Source organism: Coturnix japonica, chromosome 1 (genome assembly GCF_001577835.2).
Source record: "Coturnix japonica isolate 7356 chromosome 1, Coturnix japonica 2.1, whole genome shotgun sequence".
NCBI lineage: Eukaryota > Metazoa > Chordata > Aves > Galliformes > Phasianidae > Coturnix > Coturnix japonica.
The window spans coordinates 151,673,910-151,692,248 of record NC_029516.1 but is presented as its reverse complement, the minus strand read 5'-3'; positions in this window follow the sequence as shown (position 1 = coordinate 151,692,248).

Here is an 18,339-nt window from a genome sequence, read left to right as displayed (position 1 = left end):
AACTTATGTTGTAATGGATTCTGGCTTTTCTCATAATTACCTTGTTTTATACCTCTGCTCATTGACACACTTTGGTTCTCACTGGTAATAATTAAATTCACATATGATTATGTGTTTCTTTGGCATCTAATCTACAGCTCACACATACATGAAATACACATGCAGTGGAGAGTGCATATTCAGATCTGTATACATCCCATTTGCTGCATTCAAACATAAAAATTAAACTGGAGTCCCACTGCATTAGGAGCTATCTGGAAGCACCCAATGATCAATGGAAAATACAACACAACAGCTACGCTCTTACATTAAGACTTCCAGAAGCACGGAGTATTTCCAGTATTCTGCCTAAGTTAACTGGATCTCTAATAAGTCCTTGCTTCATTTTTACTGAGTTCCTACTGAGATAAGTCCTGGTTTCTCTGAGCCAAAGTTTATGGCGGTGAGGTATGCACGCCCAACGAGATCTGCACATCCCACCTCTGCAGGGATGGTCTCCCAGTCAGCACCTGAAGATTCACCCCTCCTTTCTGCATTTATTTCTGCATTTTATTAACAGTGATCGGGAACAGTACACCAGACACAGGCTGGAGGACGGTGTATAGCTTCAATGGCTGGCCTTGTTTTGCTATGAAATGTACGTTAAACCCTTTGCACTGCCAGGCAGCAGGAGGAGAAAAGCCAGTCTCGTAGTTCAGGCTGTTGAGTGCTGCTTTAAAGAACTGAATCTACCCTCGCTGCTGCAGCAGATTTTCCATGCAACGTCAACTTAATGAAACCAAACTTGTCACTCCAGTTAATTAATCACTTGTGCCTTTTTCTTTTCCTGCATGCTCAGCTTAGTAATCAGAGGTCCAAAATGTTAAGCACACACAAATGCAAATGAAGCCAGCTTAAACATGCCTGAATATATCTGTGCTGCGTAATGCTACTTACACTCTACCTATAATCAGCGGAGGAAAAGGAACAGTTCAGTGTCTGTCTCACCACGTCTGTCTCACAATTCCTTGGCATGCACGAGACACCTACAGACAGCAGTGGCAGAGCAGAATTTCAAGACAGGGAGCTCAAGTGCAGACAGCCCCACTGATGGATATCTCAGCCAGGGAGCTGAACCCTTCCCGAGGAGTTTCAAAGGTGACTTGGTCAATTAGTAGATGGACTTGAACTTAAATTTGTCATGGGCCAGCACTCTTTATGTAAAATAGAGGGCATCAGGAAGACATTAATTTCTCCAATGTGAAGATAATTCTTTTTTGGGGGGGAATGCACCCTACAGAAAAGCACAGGAAAAAGCCTGTCTTTAGCAATAACACATAGTGCAGAAGGCACAAGGTCACACTTCACCTAGCAAGGATGGAAGTACTGACACAAGAGTTCCTCAAGGAAGGTGGTTGAAAGGAAAAGTCCGTCATCTAAACCAAATAGGATAAGCAACCACAGTGAGCCACATTCTGGCATTTCTTTATAGGAGTAATTGATTTTGCAAGAGTTATGAAGACCTATTAATGTGCTTTTAATACACTGTGACCTCCATCTCTTTGAGTCTGCCAGCTGAATGCTTCTCTCTCTCTGGCAAAACTGCAGAAAGTGTAGAAATTGATAGATGTAGAAGTTGTACCCTATTCTGTACAGAACATTTGGTCTCCTAGATGACCCTTGTGTTTGCACCAAACACCAGCTACACAAAACTGAAAATCTCCTTCCTAGAGACTGAAATCAAGTTCCTTTTGTTTTGTTAACTCTGTTCTTCCCCTGATTCGCTCAGTCATCGGAAAATTAACTCCAAGCTGTGAGAAGGGGCATTTGTGGCCTGCTACAGAGGAGGGGCTATTATGCATAAAGGCCCAGCATTAAATCAATATGGCAACAGTTGTCTACCAGCTGTAATAGCTCATGCTAGCATGGAAAAAAGTAGTCAGATTCCCAAGTGATTCAGGCCTTTAGAGTGGTTTACCCTGAAGCTCCAGGGCCTCCACAGCCCTCAGATCTTTGCCAGTGCCTAATCAAGGCCTTTATCTTAATCAAGAAACCACCAATGGATTAAAACCAAACAACATCTCCATGACATGCTGAGGCAAGCCCGATCTTCTTGGGCATACAACAACAATGTTGAAACTTTTCTGCCATAACCAGGAAGCAATACCTAAAAGCTCATTTTTTAAAAGAATATTAACATAGATATGAAAAATGCAATTTTAGAAACCCCCAAAAAAGTAGTTCATTGAAACATCAATGAGGGATGGAGCTCCTTGTGAAGCCAGTGGGACCAGGTCTCTCAAAGCAATGCCACCTTATCATCGTTGAAATACAATGAGGACATTCATTGAAGGAAAACAAAATGAAAAGTTTTCCTTTTTCTAGTGAGTCAGATGATCAATAAAATCAAACTATAGCAAAAGCCCAATTGCCCAGCAAAATTCTATTACAGACAAAGCATTGCTATTAGCAACTAGGAAGACACAAAAAGTGATAGCCCCAGTATCTACTTATGTTTCCAGGAGAACATCCAAAGGGTGTAGCTCTCTGGCAGCACCTTGGTGGAGCAGCCAGGATCTGAGAACCATCAGCTGCACCATTTGGCCCTAAGACTTTGAGGTACTGCACAAATTAGCAGAGTGTAATTGCTTATATGATTTGATGACAGTCTGAAATGAATTCTTGCTGACTCTGAAGTGAAGTTAGGGTGACATGCTCCTTTAACTCCTGGAAATTAATTTCCATGGCCAGGTTGACCAAATACTAAACTTAATCTTTTTCTTGCAGTTCCTTGAGATTTTGAAACCTTTATTCAAAGACAAAACAAAACAAAACAAAAAGCAAAGCTCCAAACCTTTTTCCTTGATTTCCCTCAGAAAAATGGCTGTTCAGCCTCTAGCATTCCCTTGCAAACACAATATCTGCGTCGGGAAGGTAAGATTAGGCCTTTAATAAGCACTTCATCCAAGGGATTGATTTTTGGTAACGGAATCTTTTTTGGTTATTTTTTATTTCCTTCCCTTTGTTATTACTGTACTTTTATACTTTTTTGTCCTGGTGTGTTTTTCCAGACCCTGGGTCCCATATTTAGTTTCCTTCACTTCTCCAACACTCACCCAAGCCATCCTGGTTACCTGCCATGAGTATCAGTTTCATTCCCTACAGCTTGCAGGGCAGGGAGAGAGGAAAACTGCTTCCAGTCCAAACAGCAGTGCCAGTCTGGAGATCATTTGGCAGGTTGTGTAGCCCAAGAATGAATCACTGCTTGCCGTGCTCAAATCTTCCTCCATTTCTCACTTTCTCTGTTCGAAGGAACAAGGAAGAGGTGGTGCCAGTGGCTGCTACATTTAGAAACGCACAGTGTAGAAGTAAGCAGTCGAGATTAAAATTGACTTGAATGCTATTCTAAAGTCATACAAATGCTATGGCACAATGCTTGCCAATTATTCATTTTTTAGCCGAAACTGAAAGCTTTTAAGTGAATCAAATCACCTAGCCCATGTAGCAGCTGTAGCCCACTTCCCACAGGGTGCCTCTGGTTTTCTCCTGTACTCCTAAATGACTAATGGTGATTGCTTAATTTTTTTTTCTGTAGCCCATGTTTGCTCTAACTGTTTCATTCTTCATCTCCAGCCACAAGTTGGTAGCTTATTCTGAATCCTTTCTGAATCTTGCTCAGTACCCTTATCTTTCAGCTTTAAATTGCTTGTGTGTGTGCTGGTTTCCTGCTCTTAGTCTGGCTATAGTCCCTTACTTCAACACCTTAAATACACAAATACATTAAATACATAGAAATCACACAGTGCCCTCTCCTCCTTTGCAAGATCTCCCCTTCCCCTGTTAGGGATGGAAGCTCAGGAGCACAGCAGTGAAATGCTTGCAGGTGCTGCTGCGGAGTAGCAGCACTTTGTGTTGGGGTCAACCAGCATGTCAGTGGTACCTCCATGCTGCAGTGGGCTTTGCACTTCCCAACATCAGCTCAGTCCTGCACACACCAAATCCCATAGGATGAGGGAAAAATCTCAAAGGAAACAAATATGTTTCGTGTCTCATCTTTCAAGGGTCAGTGCTTAAACTCACAAATCCATCCTCTTTGACATTATAATCTCTGGTTGTAAAATGGATTTAGTGGTTTAACATTAAAATTTCAGGCATAGTTAAGGCAGGGATTGCAAAAGAGTTAATAAGCAAAATAGTTTAACAAACTTTGGCAGAGAAGATTGAAAAGCTCAGATGGTCTCCCAGTGAAAATAGTTTAGCCCTGGCTTTGCCAGTCTTTCCATTAAAAACTCTCTTTACTTTTTTTGCTTTGTTTTTTAATTTGATCAGTTTTACTACTCCTGAAACTTGGAGACTTTAGCACATGGGAGAAAGCCAGTCAAATTTCAGGTAATGGTTTTGCAAGCATTTACACTTCTGCCGGCACGTCTCAGGCCTGATGTGTGATACCTCTGCTGTTTAGCTCTTGAACCTCTGCTGAGCAATCCCTGTCAGCCATGACAAGTGGCATGGGCCTCAGTGGTGGACTGGGAAGTAGCAGAAGGTCTCCACATTCATTTTTCTGGTGACCCCACACACCACAAATGAACTTTTGTCTCCAGAGGAGGCTGCACTCAGGGCACAGCCACATGATGCTCTGCAGGGATTCCTGCGCTCAGCAAGGAACCCTTCTTTTGGTGACGCTGAAATGTTGGCAGAAAAAATCTCCCTGGTATTAGATCAGTCCTGTCAACAAATCCCTTCTCTCTCCAAAAATACATGAGGAGCAGTCAAGGGACCTGACCTAGGCTTGGAAGCACATCCCCCTCGACGGCCCTGTGCATAAGCATCTGCGCTTGCTGAGATGGAGAGGGGGGGGGTTGACATGGAACAATTCTGGCTAACTAAGCCAAAAAAACAAAAATGTCTCAGGCCTCCACAAATGCTAAAAACAGCAACTCCTCCACCTTTTGAAAGCAGAGTCAGCACTCCCTCCTACACCGGCTCAACTCCCTTGACTCAGCTCTGCTTCCAGGCCAGTGCTCAGAGACGTCAAGCTGTTTCAAAGAAAGCGACACGAGATTCTTATTTTATCTCTTGTCACTCTTTGATTCAGTACTGTTGTTAAATATAATCAACGGGTCTCTTTGATAGAATAAAAAAGTAAGTCACCCCTTACTGTTCATCTGTGTACAATGTCTCTCGGCTGCTCCACTCTGCAGCAACTGCTGGAAAGGTCACGCTTGTTGTTCCGCACCATTATAATGCACAGTGGGACTACATTAAAGGAAACCACAATAAAAGACGCAGTCTTCTCCCACCAAAACCACTTCAAAGTAATCGGGCTCTTCACATATAGCCAACAGTGCTTAGGTACATGAAGAATGCTTGTGTATGACTTTTAGCAACAGTTATGGCAGATTAATGAAACAACCAAAAAATATCTGAACTCTTAGAGGAGATTGAAAACATTAAATACTTACAAATTCTGAGATTAAAATAAAATCTTATTTTAAAATGTAGAGGTATGTGAGCAAGTCATCTGCTGTCGGCAAGGAGATTTCTGACCCGGACAAACTGAGCCAAGAAACAGATGTGCACCTGCTCTATAAGCAAGATCCTAGGAACAGTGCTGCATCTGGCATTTGCTTCTTGGTTTGGAGAGGGAAGAGCACTTTGTTCATGCAAACATTCACTCTTGTAATGGCTTAAAAGACATATTTAGGGTTGCATGTGAGTGCTTTGACTGATTAAGCGTGATTCACTCACTGGTGACGGGATGCCAACTGTTGACATCAGGTGATGAGAGATCAGGGTACTCGGCTCATGCATATTTTCCCTTGGGTGATTCCTCACCTTCTACAGCTCCTATTAATGAAATAAAATGAAAGAATCAAAAAAGAAAACTGTAAGGGAAAGAAAAGATACAGAGGATTAATTTGTCTCAGGCATCAAGGGATTAAAAGCGTTACAAAAGCTGAACCCAGAACACTACAGCACAGGGTGGGCATGATGTCCCAGTCTCTTTGCTGGGGCACCTCAAGAGACCACACGGGTGGAAAGAAGTGGGGAATTGCTCCTAGAAATGTGTCAGTGCAGTGCTGAGAATGGTCTCCAGTGCCTCTGGTTGGATGCAGGGATGTAACATAGCACACAGTTGGTATTCTAGGCAGGGAAGGTGGGAGTTGTGTCATTTGAAGGGATGAGTGATCTGCTGGAAAATAAGGACAATGAAGAAGAGTTTCTGAAGCAAGTTGGTGTGATGATTTCATCTTTGGTAATCCTACAAAAAAAAAAAAAAATGAAAAGAAAAAGAAAAAAAAGAAAAATAGATAGGAAGAAAAGGTTTAAGGGAAGATGTTGCAGGAGTCAAGTTCCTACTCCCCATGTAGCTTTTGAGAGAGAAAAGACACTCGTATTTGCCATGTTCCTCTTCCATTAACTTAAACAAACAGGTCTGGACCTAGAACCAGGGATCAGTTCAGCTACACAAGGGGGTGTCTGCTCCTCTCCAGAAATTATATCAACAAATTTCTTCTGGAGAAAACTGTGACAATTGCTTGCCAATGAGCAAGTGACAAGTATGTATGTATAGCAACAACATTCCAAAATAGAAATTCTGCAGAACTGGAGGGCGGAGGGAGGTTAACCAACACAGACTGCTGCAACTACCATTTCTAAATCACTTAATTTGCATGTACAAATGTGAAACCTCTCCATAGGTCTGACTTTCAGACGGGTGGAAAATTACCTTTTATTCAAAAGGGGCATCATGGCAGGCTCTCAGGTATGGGTAAGTCCTTAAATCCCCAACTGTTCTCAGGTGAAAGTGTTTTGTCTATGTTTCTCAACACAAAAAGCATTTACCCAGTCCTGTTACCTCTCTTTGGTAAATCCTTTCTTATTTCTTTTTTAAGGTTTTTTTTCTTAGTGCTACAGAGTTTGAAGGTAGACGTGAAGTAATCTGCAAAGTAGCCTACTCTCTGCCATGGATATCACTGTTGGTACACTGGGGAAAAAAAAAGTTCACAATCTTGTGCCTACACTAAATCCCTCACTGAAGGAGCTTCTGCAGCTAGAGAAAGGGTGACAAAAATGAAACAAACAGGGAGAAGAGAAACCAAGAGAGAGCAAGAACAGTGGGAGCTTTAAACAGAGCATTTGTCTCAAGGTTTTAGTGCTGAGGCATGCTCTCTGTAATATACTATGCTATATGCAATATCATGCTATACCAATGGTTAGTTTGGCCTCTGATCTAAATACAGTGTGCTCTATTTTCTTTCTAAATTCATACTGCATTATCTGTTCGCATTTTACAGGTACCTAAGGAGTAAATAATTTCCTCTTTTTGACAGGCATACTGGGAGTTTTAGTCTGTCACCCATTTGTTCTGTATATCAGGCAGTAAAACTGTGCTTGGGCTTTTGGCTGACATTAAGGTTAACGATGAACTGTACCTATTTTCTGGTTATGGGGAAATTCTTGCATTATTTCCGGGGTAAGCTAATAATGGCTGTTACTCAGAACAAATCTTGAGTTTATGGTTGACTTGCTGCCAGCAAAGGAAATTTGCATTGGAAGGAACCAATCCAGTGCATTGCCTTCCCAGGTTATTAGGGGCATCTCCTTATTGCTCATCTTCAGCTGTACACTTCTTGTTGCATTGCAAAATTTCCTCATCAAACAAACCTGCCTTAAAAACAATTACTTAAAAAGATGTAATTGCACTTTTTAGCCCATGAACAAAGACAGAAACAACATCCACATCACACATCATACCCACCCAACTGCAAACACATCAGCAGAGTGAAGCAGAGCAGTTTGCTTTTAAATTTTCATTTACGTATTTGTATAAAAATAGAGCCTTCAGGAACAACAGAATATGTCTGGAATTGGAGTGTTGCAATTAGGGTCTCATTCACAGTACTGCTTGGAGTAACATTAAAAAAATGGTTTAACTGACTGCATTCAAGCTTTGTTAGGTGGTTGCATTCACATTTGAGATCCCATCCAACAGGGACTTCAGAGCTCCATTTGTCTCTGATGTGGTTACCAAAGAGTGGAATATTTCTAGCGTGACCAAAACTTAGTCATGCCTCAATAACTTAACTCAGATTCCACATCTTCAAGGCTGAAAGTGGTTTGAAGGGCACAGCTCTATCCCTCCCATCCTCAGGACGTAATTTAACCCTGTTCTCTTGATCTCCTTAGTTGATGCAGTTGCATACACATCACCTACCCCAATTATATGCATGGTGTTGTCAGATGGATCATAAATCCTAGGGGTGTTATATCCAGTTAAGAGAGCTTCACCAAATGAGCTTTTTCTTTTACAAAAATCTCTTCAACATTAACACAGGGGAGCTTGTATTCTCCCTGTCCTTAGAACTGAGGGTCTCAAAGAACTCCATAATACAAATAATGGGCAAAAGCACTATCTACTTTTACGATGGAAGGCGATCAGTGTGTGAAAGGTCTGTGTGATGTGGTGACGACAGCGGGAGGAGACGGGGCTGAGTGACTCAAGCTTTCCTTCCAGGCCCTGTTACCGTGAGGGCTCCCAAGGGCTCCTCTCCTGCTATGAGATAGCGCAGTTCTTTCCACTGACGTGGAGTTATGTCCAGCTCCATGAAAACTGAGCTTGCTCCTTGATTTGCTCCTCTCTGAATGTCAGGTGTGCTATGAAGGGGAAGAAAGGGGGGAGAAAAAGAAAAAGAAAAAAAAAAGAGAGATTTCCTGTCCCCTTCATCTCACGACCCAAAAACCAGTGGCAAGATTCAAATCCTGCAAGCAGCTTCTTGATGACTGATGGTGATGAGGCCCAAAAGAAAACGAGAAACAGTAAGAAAGCGGAGTATCAGTCTGAATGAGATCCAAAGATTTTTCTTTCCACCCACGCTTTTCCCTTTCGCTAACCTAGGTCCAGGTTTCCCTCATAACTGGAAAGGTTGTGCTATTTAACAGGGTTTGGAGCAACCATTTTCTGTAGTTAGAAAACAAAGCAGGTCAAGAGGCAATAGATTAAAATGAGATTCTTCTCAGCTTCACATTGTTTTCTCAGCCAGCAGGTCTTCTTCGCAGCTGTCCTTGGAGCCACTTCAGTTTACTATTGGAAGGTGGCTTGCTTTTTAAAACCTCAGTCCTGTGAAGGCAAAACAAAAAGAGGCTGAAGCAGATTCAAACATGCTGATGGAACTTTACATTCTCACATACACAGTCATGCATTTAGGAGTGTCAGTGGGGTCACAGCCTGTGCTCAGCTCCATTCTGCCAGTATAAAGCTGATCCAGCTCAGTACAGCAGCTAGAGTAAAAGAAGGCAAAAATAAATAATTTTTTTACAATTTCAGGATGAGTTTCATGGGCCACTCATTTTGAGAAGTGTGTACGTTTGTGGGAAGTGAGGTATAGAGAGGATGTGTGTTTTTATAGCAGAGTGCAATAGAGTGGGATTTTGAGAAACAGAAGATGTGATCCCACGGTAGATTAAGCAGAACAGTTTTTACACTCGGAAAGTGTTGGAAGGATGAACTGTAAGAAAGTAAGTTTTAGTAAGCATCAATAAACCTCTCCCCAAGATTAACAGCTTAAAGGCTAGTGGCACGCGTGCTTTCTCCTTACTGAAGGAAAGGCGTGATACTTACCATCCAATAGAGTAAACATGAAAGGGGATGTCCACAACGGGTCAAACTGATTTTATCAGTTTTTGGAAAGAACTGTGAATGTGAGAGGTCAAAGCTCTGACCAGTCCCTTGGAGAGCACATTTTTCTGTAGCATAACACATTTTTGCATGTGGCACACTAGCACCCATCCCACATTTTTTTCCATGGATTCTGTGTTGTCTGGGGGTAGAAGCCTGGGGCTATGGACACAGCACCAGAAATCCCCTGCCCCAGCATCCTGCTGTAGCTGCATGCCTCCCACCCTTTGTAGCTGTGCTTCTCCAACTCCTTGTGCTCTTACGCCTTTATCTCATTAGCCAACTTGCTCTATCTGCCCACGGAATTCTCTGTCTGATGAAAACCTCCTGCATGGCTTTTCCTGGTCTCGGTGCTCGTCTGCTCTCAGACTTGTAGACATAATATGGTCTGAGAAGATCAATTTCTTCTTTGAGTTCCAGTCTTATCTCCCAGACAGTGGTTTATGCGGTGGATTCCCTGGGGAATTTTTCTCTTCGTACATGGAGCCTTTTCCCTTGGCCAAAATCTAATAATGAATATGGCACATCTCCAAGCTGCACCATAAGGGCAGGCAGGAAGGATGCGCACCCAGGCAGGCTTCTCACACACTCAGAGAACTGCTTTGAAGCCCATAGAGAAGCTTTGCCTCTGATGCAGCCATCCTCCCAACTGGGTGAAATACTTCAGTCTCTCAGCAAGAACATTATGTAGATAGTTGGGCTTTTTTCCATTTCACTGTCTCAAATGTGACCTGGGGTGCTTCATAGCTGAAGTCCAGGGTTCTGTATTTCTCCATAAACAGCAGCATTCTCTTATCATCAGACCCTCAGGTCTATTCCTGCTGTGGGTTGTGTTAATGGCCCCTTGGCCACAGTAGAAGAAGCATAAAGGATGAGTTCCCTGCAGGCCTTGGAGCCCCACCTGGGAAACCAGCACACTGTGTTTTGTAGAAAGCAGTGTAAGCTGGAACATTCAGGCCAGACACACACCTCTTCCAAATGGTTAACACCCACATCTGGGATTTCATTAAGGGTTGCTTCTTGCTATCAGCTGTCCATGGCTGTAATGATTTGTGCCAGGAGATGAACAGGCCACTCCAACAGGCCCAGGGCTGTGGGCACAAAGAGGTGAACACATCACTCCAGCAGACATGGAGCTGTCTCTCTGGGACCAGGTGGAGTAGCAAAAGCCATCAGCTGCTGCATTGACTACCAAGCTCCCAGCTGTATAAGCTTAACCTTCCTATTTGTGCATACCCCAAGCCATCCCCCCTTCTGAAGCAGTGCTAGTGGTGGTGATCAGTCCCACTACCATGTTTCCCAGGCAGAGTGGCTCATGCATTCTACAAGCTGCTCCAGCAGAGATCCATTCTGGGGGATTCTCCCTCCTGCTACTTGCCCTACCAAGCCCTACAAAATGCAGTGTGCTCTCCGTCGTTTCCAGAAAACATGCCTGTTTCCCCAAGAGCTGCCTGATAATTTTTTCCTACTTTTCCTCTAGAGGGACCCTTACCCTGATTTTAGTTTTATTAACTCTGATTAAGACGCATTTTAACTACTCACTAAAACCAAGCTGCTGACCCTGCTGAGACAGTGGTACTGCCACTGTTCTTACTACATCTGTCCCAAAACAAAGGGGAGTCCTGTGCATGAAATCAGGACAGGACTCCTCATGCAACTAGCAAGTTTTACTGAACCATATAAAGCAAATGTATCAGCGTGTTCGGACTTAAATGTAATTAAATGTTTCAGTAGCTAATTAAGTGAAGAAAACAAATCAACCACAAGTTTTTAGATACTGAGTACATAAATATTAAATCATTACAAACGGCATATGAAGAGAAAAATGCAAACATTATGCAGATCTTAATTTCCTCAATTAGTCCTAATTCCCCCTGAGCCTTACATTCATTCCCAGTGATTGCAGACAGACTAATCACTCAAAGCAGGACATCATTTAATAAGACACAGCATCTGAAATGCAGGGTTCGTCACCAGCCTGTGTTGGCAGTGTCAACATGGGGGCACTGTCGCCTCAAGCAAGAACCTCAGCCACAGGGGACTGTGGTTTGAGATTCACATGTACAGGTAGGTAGGTGTTGTGCTTTTCACACTGCTCTGCAGTCTATCTGGGAAGATCTATCCATCAGCATCTGCCTCCTAAAGCCTGCAGAGATCTATTTATGTAACTCCCTCTCTGGAGGAAAGGTGCTGGGAAAGCAGCCAACAATAAATGGAGTGGGTGTGGGAAAATGAAAAATAAGCAAGCAGAAATACTACATAAAAGAATGACCATATGGTTTAAGCCACAAGCTCTATAAGTCACAGCCATAAAGTTGGGTCTGATAACAGATCTGGCCAAGTAGGTGCGTAGGGCCAGAAGCTCCACCAAGACAGTCCCACTGGAGGGTCAAGTGTGAAGAATAAATATGGACTCAGAAGCTCCACTGAGCACAAAAGCAGCCAGAGCTAACCTAGAGGCAGCTCTGTCTTTTCCCAGCCAGCCCCAGACCTGCTTTGCCGATCTGCGGATGATGTCCTACAGCCTATATTTGCAACAGTATCAGTTCACCAGCTGCAGTGAGGAGAAGGAAAAAAATATCACTCAGACTTTCTCCTTCCCTATTTGTGACCTTCTTAAGGCCAATTGGTGGCCTCCAAAGCAACAATGCAAGCAGATGATCAGAAAGGTTCATGGGTAAATTCTCCTTAACATCCCCCTCCCATTCAATATTAAGTAATTCATAAGCTGGGACAGAATTTAATGTGCAACAACTGCATCTCAAAGAGCAAATGAAGATCTTTGCTCTTCCCTTTAATCTTTTGTGCAGGGGCCTCAAAGCAGACTGCTGTCCTGATGCATGCTGCCAGGAGATGTGTAACAAGTGCTACCAGGTACCTGGTGTTGAGCAGCCAACCATACACCATGATGTCTTTTGGAGGAGTGGAAAACACTCACAGAAACTGAAGTGGACAGTGCATAGCAGGAGCATCTAGGATGGATTATGCCAACTTTGGAGAAAGGAAGTTGTGTCTTAACCTGTACTTGGAAGAAATCGGGTGAATTATCTTCCTTTAAGTCAAATGCCAATCTTCCAGCCTGTTGGTGAGAGGGACCCTAGGGTTGACAACAAAGTCACAGGATATAGAGGTCAGCTTCTTAAAAAGAGAAAGCAGCTTTTTTTTAACACTAGCTGAGGAGCTGAGATGCTATGAAAATCTCACCTTAGCTACAGCAGGATGAGAGGTACCGACCCAGAAATGACAGTTTCTCTCCACGGATTTCAAAGGGAGCTCAGTTTTGGACTCTACATCTGCTCAAGGTGATTCCCATATTATCACTGAGGAGCTCTGTCCCAGCTGCTCCTCCTGTGGCATGGAGAAGTCTCAGCAGCATAGGCCTCTGTCTCTCATGAGAGACATGCCTTCGTCATGCACTGTATTGCAGAACAGACCCATATTATCACCCTTCAGCCCACAGAATTGAATCAGAATTGGAGAAGTGTCTTCAAAAACTCAGGCCAACATACTAGGACTATTCTATCTGGTCAACTTGGCAGAGGGTCACCTGCAACTTGGCAGTAATGCTGGAGGTGAGCACAACTTGGGCAGATACCATCAGATATCCTAATGTGTTTGTCAAGAAAGCACAAAGAGGATGAACAGACATTTTGTTTGTGCCCATTTGCACCCATGGGAACAGTGAGTGTAAGCAAGTCATTTTTCCTCTAAAAGCTTCCTGTGGCAACTAGCAGCCAGATAGTTTGGCAGATGATAATAAAATGCACAGGGGGCAGATAGGACTTGAGGGCACTGTTATATGTACAGAACAGTTCAGTGCTGTCTGCAGAGTGATACCACCTTGGAAAGGAATGGAGAAACCAAAGAAATAGCTCACCGAATGGACAAAAGGGGTGACAAAATGAGTGCTCACTAAGGTCATTTCTCCCCTGCCACCCCCACAAATGAGCTTTAAAATGGATGCATGTAATATTAATGATTTCTAAAGCAAGCAATTTTGCCCCTTATAAAAATATCTCAGAGAATGGAAGCCTGAGATTGATGTAACCATTATATATGATTGTCAAACCAATACCCCCCAGTGTACTTTTTGCAAAACATTTTGTTTTCTTTCATACATTGTTGGTTGGTTGTTGTTATGCTTTTGCCAGTGAAAGCTTCTTATTTGCAGGGTTAGGTGCAATTCTTGCCAGATACTTTTTTCAGCAGGAAATGGAATTTTAATTGTGGTTATTCAGTTCTATTTTTCCTCTTAAAGAGATGGTTTTGCAGACGAAATTCCAAATTTTCATTTAACAAAAATCCTTTAGCCCAAAGCCTTTTAGTATTTTCAGTCCCAATCCAGTTCAAACTCAGTAGAGCTTGAATATTATCCACTCTGATCTGGCCTTCTCCATTTCAAATTACTTCTTCCCTAGTGCAGGGTGATGTTGTATATAAGGAGACACTAAGGCACCCTGGGAGAGGTGGCATATGTAGGATGTCTGACCCTTGCAGAAAAGTGAGACACCATCACACCAACATGGTATCTTTAACGCCGCTGCAATTACCAGGAGGCACCGATATCCTATGCTGGAAACCAGAGCTGTCATTTGCAGCTGAAGATAGTCACATTTTGATTTTTCACACCTAGTGAGATTTTCCAGAGGGGAATGTGGTGCAGGTCCACAGGGAAAAAAAAAATCTCCCTGTTACCTGCCATGTCCAAGGACATATCTGCCCCATTTAATATGGTGCAGTAGTTATATTTGTCCTGCCAGGGGGTTTTCAGCAGCACTGACTTATCTAAGCCAAATGATGTTGGGGCAGAAGAGGGAAGGGAAACTCATCTGCTCTTGGGAATATCATCCCAAATCACCTCTAGGGGATTGGGTTGGGAAATGGGTAAGAAACGGGTGCTTTTCTGGGAGAGGCATCATTGGGATCCCTTATGCAGCAATGACTTCATCCATCAAACTATAACATGTTCTATAATTATACAGCACAGCCATATGAGCTATCAGCCTTCTCCCCACTGTGGGACTGTTTCTTCTTTCTTCTTCTCCCTACTCTGCATGCATCCAGTTCTCACAATGAAAATCTCTACCACCCCCTCTCTACTCTGCACAGGTGAGGCTGCACTTGGACTGCTGCATCCAGCTCTGTCTCTTCAGTACGAGAGAGACCTGGACATACGAGAGAGCATCCAGTGTAGGGCTGCCAAGATGACAAAGGAACTGCATGCAGTGTGCTGCTCTTCAGAGGCTGCTGAATCAAAAAGCAGAAACCCAGGATCACTTCTGACTTGGGGTCCAACACACAGAGGCAAAGTGATGTACCTTTCTGCTATAAGATTTCATTTCCATTGCCAAGTCTATGTCAGACATTACGATAAGCCTCTCAACTTTCCTTTTAGAGTTGTCATTAAAATAATAATAATAATAGAAGTGCATTTTCTAGGAGGTAGGAAGCTGCAGACTTAGACTGCTGTCTGGCTTAATGTGTGTGTATTTTTAAAAACAAATGAAAAAAATGTACTGGATGGATACGGCATAACAATGTGTAAGCCTGAGGCATCAGATGGTTAGAAAGCTGTATCGAGTGTGTGCACAGATGTAATTCACTGCAAGGAATATGTGACACCACACAGCAGTTCAAAGTAGCAGGCTGGTACTAATTATTATGCTCTTAATGACTTCATCCATCAAGCCATAACATGTTCTATAATTATACAGCACAGCCATATGACAACCAAATGCCCAGCCACTATTTCATAGAAGATGGTTACACAGCAAAATTCTCTTTTGATCACAAGAAGAAGACTTGAAAAATAACCAGAATTTAAGCTGTATGTTCTCCAAAAAATGACTTTATTTCAGCCTTTTTCAAGGGGAAAAGGTAAACCACTGAGTGTGGGAGGAGTAAGGCTGCATACGGAGAGGGCAGAGAGGCTCCCGCAGGACTCACCACTTCACTCAGATCTGGGATGTCCATAACCCATGACTCAGACTATTTAAGGGCACCTACTACGCAGACATGTCTCGGCCTAGAAGAATTGTTCTTCTCCACAAGGAGAATAGCATCAAACTTGTCCCAGACAGTCAGTGGCCTCAGCACAATCAAGAGGCAGCAGGAGGAGGACAGAGTTTGTTTGGGATGGATCCCGAACTTTCCCACAGCTGTGGCAGGGCCTTGCTAAGGTCTGGGCGCCATCAGTGCTCACATCACCTCCATCTGCACCAGAAAGATCATGTCTTGGCTCTTTCCCTCTCAAAGAGAAGCACATTTGCACTATGTCTACCATCCGCAGGCACCCTCCTCCCCAACAAAACAGCACACTCCAGTGCACACACTTCTCCCCTTGGGGAGAGGGCGTGAGATTCAATCTGTGGCAGATGTTCTTCACACCACTGCGTGAACTATGGGAAGATACTCTGGTGTTGGGACAGGGCTCTGGCCTCAAGTTTTCCACAGCCTTTCTTTATTCTCTGAGAAGCTCCGGTCCCTTCATCGCTTCCAGTTGCACAGCAACACCCTGCTCAGTGGCAGAGCGTGGATGGAGGTGCATGTAGTTCATCTGCTCATCATCAGTGCGTGCTGAATTCACCCATTTCCCCTGCACATCAAGAAAGGTGAGTTTCCCACGTTTTCATTGACTATCTCACCGCTGCTTTTCTTCCAGAATCTCTACAGAGGGTGTTATACAGGAACCTGAACAATGAAACTACAGATAATACAGAACATATCAGGACAAACTACCGATTCCCAAGCTAATAAACCGTGAAGCTAACACTGTACAGATATCCTGCAGCAGACACCTGCAAGCCCTGGAGCTGGCTGCTGGCTGCTGCATGACACTGCGGAGGGTCCGGATGCATGGAGCTCTCCTGTCCCGAACCTGCTGCAAGGGAAAAGTTCCCACTTTATAAACCTAACTCTCACATCAAAATTAAGAGGGCTGGTCTCCCCAGAGTTCCTCTGTAGAGCTGAATGCGTGAAACACTGAATAGGTGAGGCTGATACCTTTTCTGTCAGGAAAATGGTCAGAAGCAGACCAGAGTGCACTAGATGGTGATAATCCAATTCAGCAGAAAATATACTGAGCTTTAATGAGCAGGTCTTGTCCTTAATCTGGGAGAGATGCAATGTCTGGCAAGGGCATGATGCAGCCCAGCCAGACAAGCTGAACAGATTCTTTCCAGCTAGCATTTAAAAACACAGCTATCTTGTAGGAAGCCAGCATCATGAAGGCTCTGTATCAGCAGAGTCCTCAGGCATGACACCAGTGCCAGTTTTACCAATCCACAGGTTTTGACACAGGTATTGATGACATTCAGCAACTTGACCTAGAGATATGCACTCCTGATTCAGAGGTGTGAGCCACTCATCATGCAGAAACAACTAAATGCCTGTAGTAGTTTAAAATAGTGCTTTATTCCAGAAAAACAGGAAAAAAATATTTTGTTTTTACAAAAGGACAAAATGTACAGTGCTTGTTCCCGTTAGAGCTTCCTAAATCTTTAGAGTATTTCACAATTCAGTTACTGCAGTTCATAAGCATCAAAACAACACTTTAAAGAGCCTTTATCCCAGTAGTAATGAGTGAGAGTGTTCACCTCTACGGTTTTTTGCAAGATAAATGTAACAGGTAAGAAAGACCTGCATAAAATAAACCTACTTCCCATTTTTGCACTGCAGAAGCAGCACTCCCAACTTGGACTGAACAGTGATAGATGATTTCATGAAGGGCAACCACAATTCTTTTGCAGCAACATTAATACATTAATATTTTCCTTGAATAAACACTCAGAAAACTCACAGAATCACAGAGTCACCAAGACTGGAAAAGACCCCCAAGATCATCCAGTCCTACCATCCACCTACCACCAATATTTCCCACTAAACCATGTCCCACTGTACAATATCCAAATGTTCTTTGGACACCTCCAGGGATGGTGACTCCACCAGCTCCCTGGACAGCCCATTCCAACATCTGATCACTCTTTCACAGCAGAAGTTTTTTTTCCCTAAAATCCAGTCTGAATCTTCCCTAGTGCAACTTGGGGCCATTCTTTTATGTCCCTGAAATGGCACCTCCTTTGTTGTTACTCCCTGTATCCTGCACTGTGACAGCCATCTGTCGTTTTGAAGAGGTGTCAGCAGCTGGGATTTTTTCTGAGTGCAATGAAGTCTGATAGTCACCTCAGTGGCATTTCTGTGCTTGTCGGTGACATGAAACCTCCCGACTGCCATCATCAGGGTTTTCTTCCCATACATACTGGCAGAATTACATACAGAGCCTCTTAAAATGGCTTGATGGTGGGGACCATATCCTACTGTACTGTCACCTGACTGGAGCTTCTTTAAGGGTGGTTGCACCTCCCAGGGCCTTCTCCTCTCCTGTTTGCCAAGTATTTTCTGTGGTCTCAGAGTGCAGGAGTTTCTGAAGCTCTTAGCAGAAATGTCTCATGCCATTTGGGTTTGCTTGTAGAGCCCAGGACCACTGGTCATTTTGCTAATGTCTTTTTGGTAAAAACATGGTTCAGCATGACATAGGGCAGCACAGGAGTCTCCTGCATCTCCTGAACATGTTTGTTAATGAAAACCAGAGTTGAACATCTCTTTCTTTTTTTCAGACTTGTCTCCCATCACCATCATCACTACAATGACCACCAAGAAGTTCCCTACAAAGAACGCTGCAC